Raw genomic sequence first — 17,736 nt, 5'->3', positions numbered from 1 at the left:
AGCAACAACATTCTTCCTGAATCGTGCTTGGGTAGCTCAGATGGTAGCTTGCCCGCGAAAGGCAAAGGTCCTGAGTTCGAGTCTCGGTCCGGCACACAGTTTTAATTTGCCAGGAAGTTTCATATCAGTGTACACTCCACTGCAGAGTGAAAATCTCATTCTCGAAACATTTTTCAAACTTATTTAGTTCAAGCCAGCCATGAGGGCTTGATGTTAGATTTTCAGCTTCAAGGATCACACCCCTAGACAAAAAGAACTGGAGTCATCTCAACATGACAAGCTAAGTAAACTCGAAGGTTTATTGTGGTCTTTGCTCCTCTCATATCTTCAGGAATGATTGTTAATTACCTGGACTGGCCATTGTTTAATGTGAATAATAGATGGAAGGAGGAAGGAGGGGGGGGGGAGATTACAAACTGCACTATTTGGAACAGAGACATCTTTGCACAGGTCATCCTTTACTACGAAGCTAGTGTCCAGAGAAAACGGAAATATTTTAGAATCACATTTAATACTAGAGGGCATATCATTTATACAAACAAGGGGGTGGCCCAAGCACTGATTCCTGAGGTACCAGCATTTAACTGTGCCCCACATATTGTGAACAGAGTCAGTAAGAAAGAAGTAATAAACTGAAACGACACCCATAATGCGGAAGTTTCTCACGCGTCTCAGTGTTTATGATGTCATATCTTCTGATCTATATGTCATATAATGATATAATTTTGTTGTAACATTCAGCAGCATACTGTCTGCAAAATTTGTTACGAATAGAGTTACAAGAAAAAAAGTAATACACTGAAACGTCAAGCACAATGCTAAAATTTTTCATGCATCTCAGTGTTCATGACATCTTATCTTCTGAACTATGAACGGTAGGGGCTCTTATCCCCACAGCGATATAATTTTTATAATATACTTGAATGCTGACATAGCTGCATTCACTAAATTAGAACTTACTGAAAATCTGGTAGTGGTGACATTCACTTCGATTTTACACCGTATAAATTATGAACTTCTCAAGTTTCTGAACGTCTGAAACTTTTGAACGTTTGTTACTATTGGGGATTTTAAAATAGTTGCAGCACACAGGCGCTTCAAAAATTTTTTGGAAAATCCTGTTCAGATGACAAATTTTTCTCTCTTGTAGTTTCTTAGAAGTTGAGATGAAGAATACCATGGACAGTACATCGAAACTAATCAATCAATCCTGAAGCAGCTCGACATCAAAACGAGACTGTCTGCTCTTGTCAATGGAATTCAGTTTAAATGTTCTGGTGACTTAGCCCGAAGGCAAGAGGTAAACGAGCCTTGTCAGGGGCCTTGCGGCTCCCATCGTCGGAGATTCGAGTGCTCGCTCGGGCATGAGTGTGTGTGTTGTCCATAGGGTAAGTTTGATTAAGAAGTGAGTAGGCTTAGGGACCGATGACTTAAAGAGTTTGGTCCTATATGACCTTACCACAAAATTTAAAAAAGAGGCAATGTAAATAACAATCGCAGAAGCAATAGACGGCGCTCGAAGATCTAGGCGACGCACACCATTTCTGTAGGACAACATATTGAAAGCCTTGCAGGAAAGAAGTCACCGTGCCCTAGACAGAGCTTCCTGGGGACAGGTCGTCAAGTGGCTTACCATGTGATGCCACACAAGGCATGCATAGGGTTAGAGCAAAGAAAGCAATACTGAAGCTACGTACTAAGCATTGGTACAAACGAAGTATACAGTGTGAAACTCCCTGGAGGATTAAAACTGTGCGCCTGAACGAGACTCGAATTCGAGACCTTTGCGTTTCGTGGGAAAGTGCAAAGGTCCCGTGTTCGAGTCACGGTTCGGCACACAGTTTTAATGTGGCAGGAAGTTTCATGTCAGCGCACACTCCGCTGCAGAGTGAAACTTTCATTCTAAAATGAACAGTGCACTTCAGCTGCCCCTACCGATGAGGTTCAAGCAACACACAGTGCCTTCAAAAATCATGCACAATAGTCTCATATTCTCTCGCTCTCTTTGTCCAAACCAACAGTCCTACAGGAGTAATGAACAAGGCATTTGTAGGAAATTTAATGTGGTTCATGTTTGTACTAAGATTTGTTTTCGCTGGGAACCACAGTTTTGAGTTACTAAAGAAAAACACGTTGTGTGTTTCTCTTGAATAATTAGAAAACTATGGCCCTCTAATGATAACTCAGATCTTAGGTAGAGGCTATTTCTGACGTGTAGCGTTTAATCGTTATACACTCCTGGAAATGGAAAAAAGAACACATTGACACGGTGTGTCAGACCCACCATACTTGCTCCGGACACTGCGAGAGGGCTGTACAAGCAATGATCAGACGCACGGCACAGCGGACACACCAGTAACCGCGGTGTTGGCCGTCGAATGGCGCTAGCTGCGCAGCATTTGTGCATCGCCGCAGTCAGTGTCAGCCAGTTTGCCGTGGCATACGGAGCTCCATTGCAGTCTTCAACACTGGTAGCATGCCGCGACAGCGTGGACGTGAACCGTATGTGCAGTTGACGGACTTTGAGCAAGGGTGTATAGTGGGCATGCGGGAGGCCGGGTGGCCGTACCGCCGAATTGCTCAACACGTGGGGCGTGAGGTCTCCACAGTACATCGATGTTGTCGCCAGTGGTCGGCGGAAGGTGGACGTGCCCGTCGACCTGGGACCGGACCGCAGAGACGTACGGATGCACGCCAAGACTGTAGGATCCTACGCAGTGCCGTAGGGGACCGCACCGCCACTTCCCAGCAAATTAGGGACACTGTTGCTCCTGGGGTATCGGCGAGGACCATTCGCAACCGTCTCCATGAAGCTGGGCTACGGTCCCGCACAGCGTTAGGCCGTCATCCGCTCACGCCCCAACACCGTGCAGCCCGCCTCCATTGGTGTCGCGACAGGCGTGAATGGAGGAACGAATGGAGACGTGTCGTCTTCAGCGAAGAGAGTCGCTTCTGCCTTGGTGCCAATGATGGTCGTATGCGTGTTTGGCGCCGTGCAGGTGAGCGCCACAATCAGGACTGCATACGACCGAGGCACACAGGGCCAGCACCCGGCATCATGGTGTGGGGAGCGATCTCCTACACTGGCCGTACACCTCTGGTGATCGTCGAGGGGACACTTAATAGTGCACGGTACATCCAAACCGTCATCGAACCCATCGTTCTACCATTCCTAGACCGGCAAGGGAACTTGCTGTTCCAACAGGACAATGCACGTCCGCACGTGTCCCGTGCCACCCAACGTGCTTTAGAAGGTGTAAGTCAACTACCCTGGCCAGCAAGATCTCCGGATCTGTCCCCCATTGAGCATGTTTGGGACTGGATGGAGCGTCGTCTCACGCGGTCTGCACGTCCAGCACGAACGCTGGTCTAACTGAGGCGCCAGGTGGAAATGGCATGGCAAGCCGTTCCACAGGACTACATCCAGCATCTCTACGATCGTCTCCATGGGAGAATAGCAGCCTGCATTGCTGCGAATGGTGGATATACACTGTACTAGTGCCGACATTGTGCATGCTCTGTTGCCTGTGTCTATGTGCCTGTGGTTCTGTCAGTGTGATCATATGATGTATCTGACCCCAGGAATGTGTCAATAAAGTTTCTCCTTCCCGGGACAATGAATTCACGGTGTTCTTATTTCAATTTCCAGGAGTGTGTTATCAGTAAATCGGTAGTGAATTCTATAGTTTGCATTCCTGTTCATTTTATGGTTTGTGGCTGCGTATGTATAAATGTAATATCTTAAAATTTTACACTTTATAGAGGAGAGGGTGAGATTATGGGACGTGTAGTAATTTGAGACACCCTCTCGTGTCTCACAATTCAAGGAGAGTCAGTTGGCCACACTTCTGCAGTGACGGTCAGGGTCCCACACGCCCTTGTCTGTGCTCAGAGCGACAGCCGATCGAGGAACGAAAGTGTGAGAGGATGCGATTTGTGCAATAGCTGTTAAAAGTTTTCCTTAGTGAAGAATTTTTGGTACATTGTATCAAGTAAAACGTATGTCACGAGTGGTTATTGCATTATTGTTCGTTAAATGTAAGTTATAGATCATTTTGTAATATGTATTGTCTCATTAGTTCCAACTTATCACATTTATAATAATACATTTTTGCAAATATAGTTTTTATTTTATTTTATTTTATTCTTTTCGTAGTTTGTTTCAACTCTCCTGATCTCTTCTGCTATACCTGTGGAGAATACGCACAGCACGAACAGCGGAAGAACATTATCTACTCTGTGAAAAAGGCCTATCTTGCGTATTTTGGAATTAAAGTGGGAGACCAAGATAAACATTGAGCTTCTCATAAAGTTTTGCAAAAGCCGTGTCGGTTCTTTACGACTGTTGACTAATGGTAAACGTAGGGGCTTAAACTTGGTAGTGCCAATGGCGAGGAGAGAGACAATAAAACACCATAATGGTAGTTATATTTGCATTATCACTGTAAAATGTTTCAATCGCTACGAGAAGCATAATCGGGAATATCCCCATTCAGAATTGGCAAGGCGGCCTTTGCCACTTAGCGATGACATTCCCGTATAATCGTTCACCACACTGCCGAAACTAATTCCTTCAGATGTTGATGATTTGCAGGACTTTAACACTAGTAGTAGTGAATATTAATACGAAGGAAGTTCCACAAGACATCAGCTCTTCAGTCAGGAAGAACTTAACGATGTGATAAGAGACCTCGGTCTTTATTAATAGTCTTCTGAACTCTTGGCATCTAGACTGAATGAGAAGAATTGACTACAACCAGGAACTAAAATCACAGATTACCGTACAAGAGAATAAAATCTAGTTTCATACTTCAGTCTAGATTATGTACTTGTTTACTGCAGTGACATCCATGGTTTACTACTAGAAGTGGGACTACCAAAATATCAAGACTGGAGCCTTTTTATCGATTGCCCCAACAGAAACCTAAAATGTGTGTTATTGCATAATGGTAATTGCTATGCTTCAATAGCAATTGGCCATTCGACGAAACTTCATGAAGAATACAAAAATATACAGATGACTCTCCAGAAACTTCATTATAGTCAACATAAATGGCCTATCTATGTTCATTTAAATATGGTTAACTTTTTGCTTGGACTGCAGAGTTGATACACAAAATTCCCGTACTTTATTTGCATGTGAGACAGTAGAGCAAATCGTGATCACTGGGAAAATATTTCATGACCATCAAGAGATAGACTTACTGTAAGAGCAGCTAATATCCTAAAAGAACCATTAGTTAACACGGACAAAATCATTCTTCCACCACTTCATATCAAGCTTGGGCTACTAAAGCAATCTGTGAAAGTATTGGACGAAAATAATGACTGTTTTAAATATACATGCAAATAATTCCCTGGACTGAGTAATGAAAAATTAAAAGCTGGTATTTTGATGGCCCCCAAATTTCGAAGTTTATACATGATTTGGAATTCTTTAAAGGTATGAATTGCATTGAAGCATCTACCTGGACCACTTTTGTGTCCGTTGTCAAGAAGTTCTTGGGTAACCACAAATCACATAATTATGAGGAACTGGTGCAAAACACGCTCAGATACTTGGAAAGCTTAGGGGCTAATGTGTGCAATAAGATCCACTACCTCCATAGCCATCTTGATAGATTCCCAGACAATCTTGATGACTACAGTGAGGAACAAGGTGAAAGATTGCATCAAGATTTTCAGGTGATGGAAGAAAGATATTAAGCAGATGGAACAAGCATGTGATAGCAGACTACTGGTGCCATCTCCAGCGTGACTGTCCTGACGATGAACACAAGAGAAAATCACACAGGCAGAGAGTTTTCATATGCTAGTTGTCCTGTCCTTAAAAGAAAACTGTTTTTTTCCTTTCATCTTCTATTACATAGTGAACTAACAATTAAACTGCATTTTTGTGGTCCTTTTCATCCATCTCAATTAACATTTTGAATTTTTGTTTGTTTCTTTATCTACATATTATCGCAACAAATAGAGCCAATCTAGCAAAACGAGTGACATATTAGAATTCAGGGCCATAAAGTTACTCTAAATTCACTGTTAATTTATTGGCAACAAAATCACTCTCGACCAGTGTAATGTATCTCAATATAAAATTTAATTACATTAAAATTCCTACAAGAAATCCTGTTCATTTTTTTACAGAGGACAAATAATTTTCATGTAACGAGTGAGAGAATAAGAAAATCTTACACATGCTGTTCGAAGATATTGTGGGTTGCACAAAACCCATTGGTTGGGCAGCTGAGTCACCCTGTATAAGAAGTTTTATGATAATAATAATAAAAATGATAGTAATAACACAGAGCATAGAAACACTTATACAACATTTTACAGTATTTACAGGAGATAAAAACTAACACCTTTTGTGGTACAACAATGTTACATTTTCATTGGCTCCCTGCTAGACGACCATGAATTTATTGACTCTAGTGGTTTTCAGAGATGGTTGTGAAACTGCCAAGTGATAAATACTGGTTTCGAGGCGTAGCTCATAAAGTCGTCGATTTACATTAATGCGCAAGTGGCATCTCCGTTATGATGGATGTCTAACACGAATAAACAACGAGCTGTTTCACCAACGATTGTTGTATAACGGTGTCTCGTACAACAAATGCTTCATCCCACGCACCCGCGAAAAACAAAAGGTGGTAAGAATGAGCCCGGGGATATGTGATGGCCGCGGTATTCGCCCACCCCTTGCCATCCAACAATTGTTGAAAATATTGCCTAAACGTTTTCTCGCTTCATTGGTGAAGTCTGGTGGGGCCCCTTAATTTACTTGACGGCTAGAAAGATACGATAATTTCATCAATCGATAGTGATAGGTATAAGATATGAACCACGCTATTTGGTGGGAAATGAACATTATGAAAACAGTGGCTGTAATACTACAAGGTTTGTAATCGAAACCGGAATCAGCCACACACATGGTTCAACGAGGTTTATTTGGATCAAACCCTGAAGTGTTTAGAATGTTTTACAAGTTCATCTTCAGATGGTTGTTACTTGTTTCTCTCTGTTTACATGTTAGGGCCTCGTTTCATATCCATTATAGAATGCTGCACTAGGTTAGACAGAAATTCGTTACCGATGCTGTGACAGTGTATAGGCTTAGTAAACCAAGGCTTTTCTAGTGCAGTGGAATTAATGCAAAACAAAAGTAAGGAGTAGAACTATTTGCAACAGTTTCCAAAGCCTGAATGATTGGATTTACACGTACAAAAGTTATATACAAACTGTGCCATAATTTACTTTTTAGTAACATTTAAAACCTCTTCATAAATGCTTTGATATATATAATAAGAAATGAATCTATCGTAAACTTTACCTAATTCCGAATGGCCAAATGGCTCTAAGCAATAAGGGACTTAAAATTGAGGTCATCAGTCCCCTAGACATAGAACTACTTAAACGTAACTAACCTAAGGACATCACACACACCTATGCCCGAGGCAGGATTCGAAATTGCGATCGTAGCAGCAACGCGGTTGCGGACTGGATCGCCTAGAACCGCTCGGCCACAACATGAAATCATTAACCAGCCTTACACTCAAATGAACTTGCGAGCTATGAACGTTTTCTTCGCGTGCTTCACGCCTTGTTTCTTTAAGCATAGCCAATAAATATAGGGGATAAACAATTTGTGTAACGAAGTAAAAATCTCCTGGGTTGTTAGGCTGTTTAATATTTCTTCAAACAATTGGCGCTTAGACCACTCTGCTGGAGTCTCCTCCAGGATACTGTGGCATCCATTGCAGACCGGCCGCTGTTAGAGACCATTATCACCTTCTCTTTTAAATAGTGGTTTTACTCCGTTTGTGCTAGAGAAGTAGGATTATTGGGTAAAAATATTGGGTTACCATTGCTGAACCAATCACGCAAATGGATAGTAAGAGAAGGTTTCCCTCGATAATGCCGAAGAAAAGGGTTATTGACTGAAGCAGCTCTGGCTACCACTGATGGGTGTACATCATTGGTTAGAAAGAGATTTTTCCTGCACGTATTCTGAAGAAGACTTATTGCTTAAAATTCCCCTGCTGTTATTGGTTGACCCAGATCATTGGCTAGAAGTGAAAAGGGTAGGAAGGCTGGCATAAGAACTTCCAAGAGGCTCTCTATGAGCGACGTGGAAGGCCAGCGCCAGTGTCTTGTCATAGTAGGTAAGTACAAATAGTTAAGTGCGGACCGAGTTATCCAGTTGAAGTCGGGAGGGTGAGTGTGTCGTAGCGGACCTTAAACATGGTTCCTGCCAATAGGAAGTACCCAAAGTCCACCAGGATCTGGGACCTTCGCCAGAGGGAATATCTGGGCGACGGGAAAGAGCTTGGGAGCGACGTACGTATTGATGTAGGCCACTCGCTGGATTGGATACAGGCTGGCGTGAGATTGTGTTGGACGTGGGCTCGTACATCTTCAGAGAAAGTGAAGGACAATTACAGGATCTGTTCAATGGATTGAACAGTCTCATGAGTAATGATTATGATTGAGAGTAAATCGAAGAAAGCCGAAACTAATAAGTAGCCGAAATGAGAACAACTAGAAACTTGAGATCAGGATTGATGCTAACGAAGTAGATGAAGTTAAGGAATTCTACTACCTAGGCAACAAAGTAACCCATGACGGACGGAGCAAGGAGGACATTAAAAGCAGACTGGCACTCCAAAAACGGAATTCCAGGCCAAGAGAAGTCTGCTGGTATCAAACATAGGCCTTATTCGAGGAAGAAATTTTTGAGGAGCGCACTATTTGTATAATAGCGATACATGGAGTTTGGGAAAACCAGAGCAGAAGAGAATCGAAGCATCTGGGATGTGGTGCTACAGAATAATGTGCAAAATTAGAGATAAGATAGGGAATGATATGTCCGCATCTCGTGGTCGTGCGGTAGCGTTCTCTCTTCCCGCGCCCGGGTTCCCGGATTCGATTCCCGGCGAGGTCAGGGATTTTCTCTGCCTCGTGATGGCTGGGTGCTGTGTGTTGTCGTTAGGTTTATGTAGTTCTAAGTTCTAGGGGACTGATGACCGTAGATGTTAAGTCCCATAGTGCTCAGATCCATTTGAATCTTTTTAAGGAATGATGAAGTTAAGGCTAGGCGGATAAAATGCTTCCACGGTTTTCCTGGTACAGAAGTTTTCTTCCCCAAATATTTTCCCAAGATAGCTGTTTCCCCAAAAATTCCTTCCAAAAATTCTTTTCCCCAAAACGGCGAAAAAACCCAAAGTGCAGTCGCTGAAGAATACCGACATAATATAAAAGAACATGTTGATCGACAAATAAAATACACTAAATGGTGCTATAAAAGAACGTGGTTGATTGACAAATAAAATATAGCAAATGGTGATTCAAAACTGGTGTGCTACTTGAAGGACATTTTACTACAGCTATTTAGCATAAGTGCATCTGTAGGCTAAGGACTGCTTCCTGAAACACACTGCGTTTTCTTGGCATTCTATCCGGTATCTGGTTTCCGACTGCAAAAGAGCCGATCGTTTCCCGTCGTGCAGAATAAAGGTGCAGCCGAAATCCGTCTTCGACGTAGGAGGAAAATAAGAAGCAGCGGTCTGGCGTACTCTCGTCCTCGCAGTGAAATGCGACGCGGGAAGAGAAATGGCGGAGGAATCAGGTGTAATGGGCTGTCCCGGCACTGCGACGGGATGGGATTGTAGCCAGTCGCGGAAAAAAAGAGGGCTTAACGAAACGCGAGAATTTAGTTACGCCGTAAGCGGCTTACGAGCACCCGACGAAAACGAAGTCGTGTCTGCGACGCGTCCCGGAGACGAAACAAGATTTCTGAATCCCGCCGGAGGTAACTCCGTACTGCGCCACCTGGAAATTCATCACGACGGGCGAGTTATCGGAGTGGCCCAAGCGGCGACCTCTTCCGCTGGTCGATTGTAATGCGTGGTTCTTCTCCGACACAATTACGTTGTCTGACGTTTGACGGGAACTAATAGAACTGACTCCCAGGAGGCAAGATCCCACGGCAGTTCGTGCCCAGGCCCCTAGCTCGGATCGTCACAGGTGGTGTTTCTATTTGAACGAAATAGGGCGGCAGTGGAAACAATTCTGAGGGTACCGTTGCACCCTCTGTTCACAGAATTGCACATGAACATTCATAATTGAAGCCATGGTATCTGTTACCACCTTCAAGGAAATCATCTAAGTCACCTCTTTACATCTACATCTACATCCGTACTCCGCAAGCCACCTAAAGGTGTGTGGCGGAGCGTACCTTGAGTACCTCTATCGGTTCTCCCTTTTATTTCAGTCTCGTATTGTTCGTGGAAAGAAGCATTGTCGGTATGCCTCTGTGTGGGCTCTAATCTCTCTGATTTTATCCTCATGGTCTCTTCGCGAGATATACGTAGGAGGGAGCAATATACTGCTTGACTCGTCGGTGAAGGTATGTTCTCAAAACTTCAACAAAAGCCCGTACCGAGCTACTGAACGTCTCTCCTGCAGAGTCTTCCACTGGAGTTTATTTATCATCCCCGTAACGCCTGCGCGATTACCAAATGATCCTGTAACGAAGCGCGCTGCTCTACGTTGGATCTTCTCTATCTCTTCTATCAACCCTATCTGGTTCGGATCCCACACTGCTGAGCAGTATTCAAGCAATGGGCGAACAAGCGTACTGTAACCTACTTCCTTTGTTGTCGGATTGCATTTCCTTAGGATTCTTCCAATGAATCTCAGTCTGGCATCTGCTTTACCGACGATCAACTTTATATGATCATTCCATTTTAAATCACACCTAATGCGTAATCCCAGATAATTTATGGAATTAACTGCTTCCACTTGCTGACCTGGTATATTGTAGCTAAATGATAAGGGATCTTTCTTTCTATGTATTCGCAACACATTACACTTGTCTACATTGAGATTCAATGGCCAATTCCCTGCACCAAACGTCAATTCGCTGCTGATCCTCCTGCATTTGAGTACAATTTTCCATTGTTGCAACCTCTCGATACACCACAGCATCATCTGCAAAAAGCCTCAGTGAACTTCCGATATCATCCACAAGGTCATTTATGTATATTGTGAATAGCAACGGTCCTACGACACTCCCCTGCGGCACGCCCGAAATCACTCTTACCTCGGAAGACTTCTCTCAATCGAGAACGACATGCTGCGTTCTGTTATCAGGAACTCTTCAATCCAATCACACAATTGGTTAGATAGTCCATATCCTCTTACTTTGTTGATTAAACGACTGTGAGGAACTGTACCGAACGCCTTGTGGAAGTCAAGAAACACGGCATCTTTTGACGTATATTTCAATCAGCGTTTTTCAACCTATGCTAGAGAAATTCCTCAGATTCAATGATGCAGTTGTTATAAAAATCATTGAAAACCAAGATCCCACTAAATATTTTTGGTTCAAGGCTACTGGTTCCAACTGTCCTAGCTGCCATCTTCAGGTCCTAAACATTATATGTTTAAGACCTGAAGATCACAGCTAAGCCTCTTGAGACCTGTTGTCTTGAATAAAGAAATATTTTGCGCGATTTTAACTTTTGAATGGTTTTTAACGACGCAAGTCCTGTCAGAAGTGTCCTAGTGTGGCGGGGCATGGTCGGTCGTCTGCATTCTCTATTTCACTGATCGAAAGTCCACCTACCTCGATATACTTCTTTCCGACGTCCCTTCACTCTGTAGTAGCAGATACGTGCTAGGCAGTGTAAAGCACCGTTGATGAAACCACTACCTAATACATACCACACAGAGGCCGCATAGTTCGAGTTGAAACTCAGTTCCTGAAAGTTCATTTTTAAAAGATCGGGCGCTCGGAGGATGTAGTCTACTTGCAAAAAGCATTTAAAATTAGATTGAATCTGCTTTTTATTCATAATGAAACAAATGAGATGGCTATCAAGTCCGTATTTAATTCCGTAGTGCTCTATCATTCAAAGTTCACCATTTGTACAACGTAGTTTCATTCGGAAAACAGCTAGAATTTTTGAAAGTCCGACCCGACTAATTTTTCCCCTTTGTAACCATCACAAACCAACAGCTACTCGTGAGTTAAACATAACATTTGGTCGTTTCACTGGTCTTTTTCGAAAGAAGTACTCGCCAAAATATTCCGTACAGAGCACGAAACATGCCACGCGGAATTTTTAGTGCGGGCAGAAAGTTCACAGGCTGATAATTCTCAAACTATTTGATTTAGAAACACCAAACTTTCATTAAAATGTTCGTAACTCCAGTCGCTTCAGTCACGAGATAACAATTACTATTTCTTCATTTCTAGAGTATTTTTACGGGCTATCTAAGATGGTGTTATCCGTAGGGAAGCGACTATTCTACTCACTGCCAATTCCACTTTATTCGCGCAGGAAGAGCTTAATTCTGATTGACTTTTGAGCTAATCGACCAACCAGAATGTTCCTTCCAGATAATTATCGCGGCAAAACTTACCTTATCCGATCAATAATCTAATACTAACTAATGTCTTTAAAACTTCAATTTCTAGTATACTGATTATTCAAAATAAGCGAAGTACGAATTATACGCCAAATTGATAAATAAACTTATCCTGGCTCTAACTTTCATTCTGACTGCTTTTGTACAAAAGCAAAATCACACGGACATACGTCATCTTAATCATGGTTGCACAGTAGCCTTCCTACAGTCTAATTGTACAATGTTTTATGACAAATGACATATTAAGTTTTAATGTATGTCCCACATACAATCTCTCAAACATTCTCAAGCACTCACGCAACAAAACATAATCAAATAATAATTTTGGCCGATTTTTTTATTATGTAATGCGCAGTGATTACAGTTTTGAGAAGAAAATTCTAATTAATTGGTTTTTATGCACTGGTAATTTTCTTATGGCATCAGATGATAATTCAAGACAATTTGTATTTGTTCCTAAAATGCTTTTTTTGAAAAAAGCTTCGGTTTTAAGAGTTTTAGGTAATTTTCTTTATGTTTAGCACTATAATAAATAAAAATCTGAAATTTTGACATCTTCATTCCATTAATAACAAAAGGCTGTGTACCAATTTTGTACAAAATCGGATAATAACTAACATGGATTATTTAGATTCGTAGAGGGTATGAATCATCCTATTGACTGGCTGTTATGTTATGCGTTTCTCACGGCTGCATGCCTTACTGCAACGATGGTCATCTCGTAATAACTTGATACGTTACATTGGGAAAGTGTAATAGGACCACATATATTCTCAGTATCATAATACAACATAATACAACCACATACTGAAGGATGTAATACGATACTAAGTACACTATTCGAACCATATTTTATTACGTTTGTGAATACTCACAGGCATAAATTTATGTATTTATTTATGTTACCCGTAGATCATTATATCATTTTTAATGCAATCAACGTCATTATTTGACATATACGTATTATTGTTTGCTGTGTAAATTTTGTCATAGTTTCAACTTCTATATAACTTCAAATAAAACAAGCACATTTCTTGAATACATTCAGTGGTATAGCTGTACAAAAAAAAATCTCGGAAGGCCCGACACTACCGACCGACCGCCTTGTCACCCTCAGTCGATAGGCATAACTGGATGAGGATATGGAGGGGCGTGTGGTAAGAACACTACTCTCGCGGCCGTTGTCAGTTTCTGTGAGTGGAGGCGGTACTGCGGTACTTCTCAATCAAGTAGCTCCTCAGGTGGTCTCACAAGGGGTGAGTACACCCTGCTTGCCATTAGCACTCAGCAGAAACTGATGGTCTCCTATCCAAGCGCTAGCCAAGGCGAAAACCGCTTGACTTCGGTGATCTGACGGGAAACATTGACTAAGTGCAACTCTGTCTTACACCATGTATGTGGTAACGCAACTGGTGAACTAATTATTCGTTTAATTAATGTTATATATATCCGGTTTGTTTGAAGTACGCGTTTTGTTAATATGTAACTAAAACTTTGCCCATTACCTTTTCCTGAATTACAGATCTGGTTTTACACTTTATTATACCACCATACGACATTGCTATTGTAGTTACGTTGAATGACCGCAGTTCTACTAACACTATGATGTGAACAACAAGTGGACTGGTTTAGAGCATTAAGTCAAAATTTACAGATTGGCTTCTCCGTTCGCGAAAGCAGTTCGGTTCCATGTTTTCAATTCAAGACAGTGTGAATGTGGTGCAGTTACAGTTCAAACCATGTGTAAATCTTTATCAATAATATTCACTTTTAGAAATAATTATTGTAGTCTACATTACAGGCACATTTACTCAAATGTGACCGTTTTCGATGATTACGTGATCACCTTCAGATATAGCCAAAATCACACCATACCGTGAAATTAAAGTCCAGGGAGACAGATTCTGCACCGATGAGATTTGATCCACCTCTGATAGAAACCGGTCACCTTTGAATAAATGCGCCTTGTGATATAGACTGTCATAATTATTTTCAAAGATTATAACTGGATCGCTGATACATCCAATAGTGTTTTCAAAAATAATATTCATTTATCATTAAAGTCAGTAAAAATTAAAAGATGAGGGAGATAGGCACTGTACCGAAGAGATTTGATTCACCGCTGACGTATTGAGAATGAACATGAGGGTTAAAAATTAAGATTAATGTTTGTCACGTTCAACTGCAGCTTCTGTCATATTTGTGGTACTGAAGGAGTTTAAGGTTACATCTATAAAATTTATTCCCGGTTAGAAATTGAAAAAAAAAAGTGAGTGCAACATGGGATGGAAATTTTTAAGAAAAATTTCTTTGCACTAAATAAGTTTTAGAAATTAATTAATGAAAATTGGTATTTCACTTCTCTGTTAGATATAGCAAAACATTTGTTAGGAGATGAAAGTTGGTATGGAAATAGCTGCACATGAACGCAATAGGCTTGGTTAACAAAAACCTTGGATTCCAACTACCAGAATCGCTTTTTGCTCAGAAGTCTTCCGAGAAAGACTATGATTTTATGGCTTTAATTAGTGCGATAAGCTTAGGAAGTATTGCAATGTGTAAACGGCATAAAATTTCGATTAAATAAAAACTGCCCATGCGCTGTGTGCGACTGAAGCAGCGGTAGCTGTATGTCCCCTAAAATGACACAATTTTGGAGCCATGTTCAGAGATATATGTGAACACTACTTGCGAAATAGGCAGAGAATAAAGTAAGTAGTAACGAAATAATAAACTAAAACATCATATTTGATAATGAAGTCTTACTGCTTGAACAAAGAACATATTCTGAACACATTGATGATGTAGGTGTTTTAATTTCATTATATTATAGGTGGTGTCAGAGAGAAAACGTGTTAGAGAGGTTTAAAATTATGTTCAAACTTAGTTGGAGGTCGTTAGGCATTCTCGTTCTCAAATACTGGATGAATGTATTCTCTGTGGTTATTTGCCGTGAGATATGCTATCTCAAGGAGTATAGAAGGCTTCTAGCTTTAACAAATGACTTGCTGTGATAAAAGTAATGTAAGATTTTACTGTTTAAAGAACAGACCACGCTAGCCTTTTAAATATTTAGATTCGGTCAACAGTTGTGTTAAAGGATGTAAATCAGTTTTTTATTAGCCCTGGAAACTGTTCCACAGGCTGCCTGTCACTAAGACCGCTGGCGGTTTTAGACGTTTAGCGATGCCGATTAAATGTGTGGTATCGTCCAAAAATGACGGTGCCACATCACTATCGGCAATACATATCGAGACCACAGACAAAAACGATCTCGCGCTGGGATCAAATGATGGAAATGGTTCAGACGGCTCTGAGAACTATGGAACAACATCTGAGGTTATCAGTCCCCTAGAACTTAGAACTACTTAAACCTTACTAGCCTAAGGACACCACGCACATCCATCCCCGCAGCAGTCGCGCGGTCCCAGACTGAAGTGCCTAGAACTGCACAGGCATATCGGCTCGCTGGGATCCCCGACGACAAATGCGAGAGGCAAAAGAAGGTACTCCCTCCCTCTCTCAGTACAGAATCGCCCTCGTACGGAGGTCAATGTAGAGCTAACAATGGAAACGCACTCCCTCCATTCCTGGCGTCAGCTCTAGCAGTCGAAATAACTGAGTAGGACCAGAAAGTTACTCAAGTCTCAGACGGAAATGTACTTTTGTTAATGTTGAACACTGTACCTCAAGAGAATAGTTTATTAATTTGTGCACTTTAACAGTGAGTGACATGTACAAATGATCAAGCAGTGATTTGGCCAAAGACTGTATAAAGTTACGTAAGTCTTTCTGTTAGTTCTGTAATAAAGTGAAGTGATTTTGAAGTAATCTATATTGAGGATATCCAGCCCAGTTGTCAATCTTGTAATTCTTGCCACGAAATGTTTCGGGACAACGTTACCACATTGTCGAGTACTAAAAACAAGGAAACCACATAAAGCAATCCCCCTTAAACCGATAGACATATAAGGACTAAAGACGTACTGAGTTAGAACGTACCTTACAAATTTTTAATGCCATTACGCCTCATCAGCACTTAAAAACAAGCTGCACACGTGCATTGTCAACATAAACCATAAGATATCAAACATCACAAGCCGGTGTGTCCACCGTTTACAGTTGCAAACTGAAAGCTGATCCCATCACCTAGCAACGACATGTTTACTTCAAAACTAACGCTCAGAACCAACGATACTACTGTCTGCCATAAAACATTTTAGAAATTTACGAACTTACAGCATGCTGGAGGAGCTGTGAGTCATCAATTTCTGTTAATCAGTACAACGAAAAACCAGTCAAAAGTTGCAAATTTTACGTTTTTTATTCACTCGATGACTAATTTCGGGCGACACCCATTTTCAAATCATCCTATAGAGCAGAAATGCAAATTTACACTCGTGTATACTACAGGCACTACCAAAAAGGTTAGGGATATGCAAAAAATATAGAATATATCGTTTACAGACTTACGTAACATAGTCAAAGATGGTAGTTCCGAAGATGTGAAAAACATGTCAAAACTGTGCAACGAAGAGCTACAGCTCAAACAAATAACCTCACACTTAACTCCTTCCGCTGCCGTAAGGAAGGTGGCGCCCTATCAGGTTACAGGAAATATTTTTTTAATTAAAATGTTCTCCAACCATCAAAAATATTAGAAATAATATATAGCTTCTTTGAGAAATGTCTTTCTGCTCTTCGACCATTCTAACATAGAACTACCTCTAAGCTGCCCTCTAAACGGAAATAACATGCATAAACGCTTCGTCATGTGGTTGCTTCTTAAGGACGATATCGCTAGAGTGTGCCCAGAAATGCCCTTTAGACGCTTACGATCTCTCACTTAATACGCCGGCGCTCTCCTCTGTCGAGGCATAATAAATCTCTTCATCCTCTGAATTTCATAGCAACCCCTCTTTTTATTCCACTTGCAACACCTTCATGCTTTCCGTTACAATCCCACCACCCCTCCAACGAAAGCTGATCATTCTTGAGCTGCTTCGCTACAGAATCCGAGCCGTTAACTCTGTTATTCTGATCCTGAAATCCTACTTTAAAATTCCCTCCCACCTGCCCCACATTTCGCGCTGATAGTTTAGTTCCTACACTCCCGATTACCTCATCCAGTTCTCATCTGTGTGGATCTGATGCCTCAGATCCTGTCCTAATTTGTTGTTCGTCTTGAAAGCATTGTAATCCCTTTCTTGCTAAACAACTTCGCTAATTTATGTGAGGTGGTAGCTCAATACGGCGTGACACTATATTTGTCTGAATTTTTATCATCTGGCTGATTACCATGCC

The sequence above is a fragment of the Schistocerca gregaria genome, chromosome 9 (genome assembly GCF_023897955.1).
Source record: "Schistocerca gregaria isolate iqSchGreg1 chromosome 9, iqSchGreg1.2, whole genome shotgun sequence".
NCBI lineage: Eukaryota > Metazoa > Arthropoda > Insecta > Orthoptera > Acrididae > Schistocerca > Schistocerca gregaria.
Note: the sequence above shows the minus strand (reverse complement) of the source record.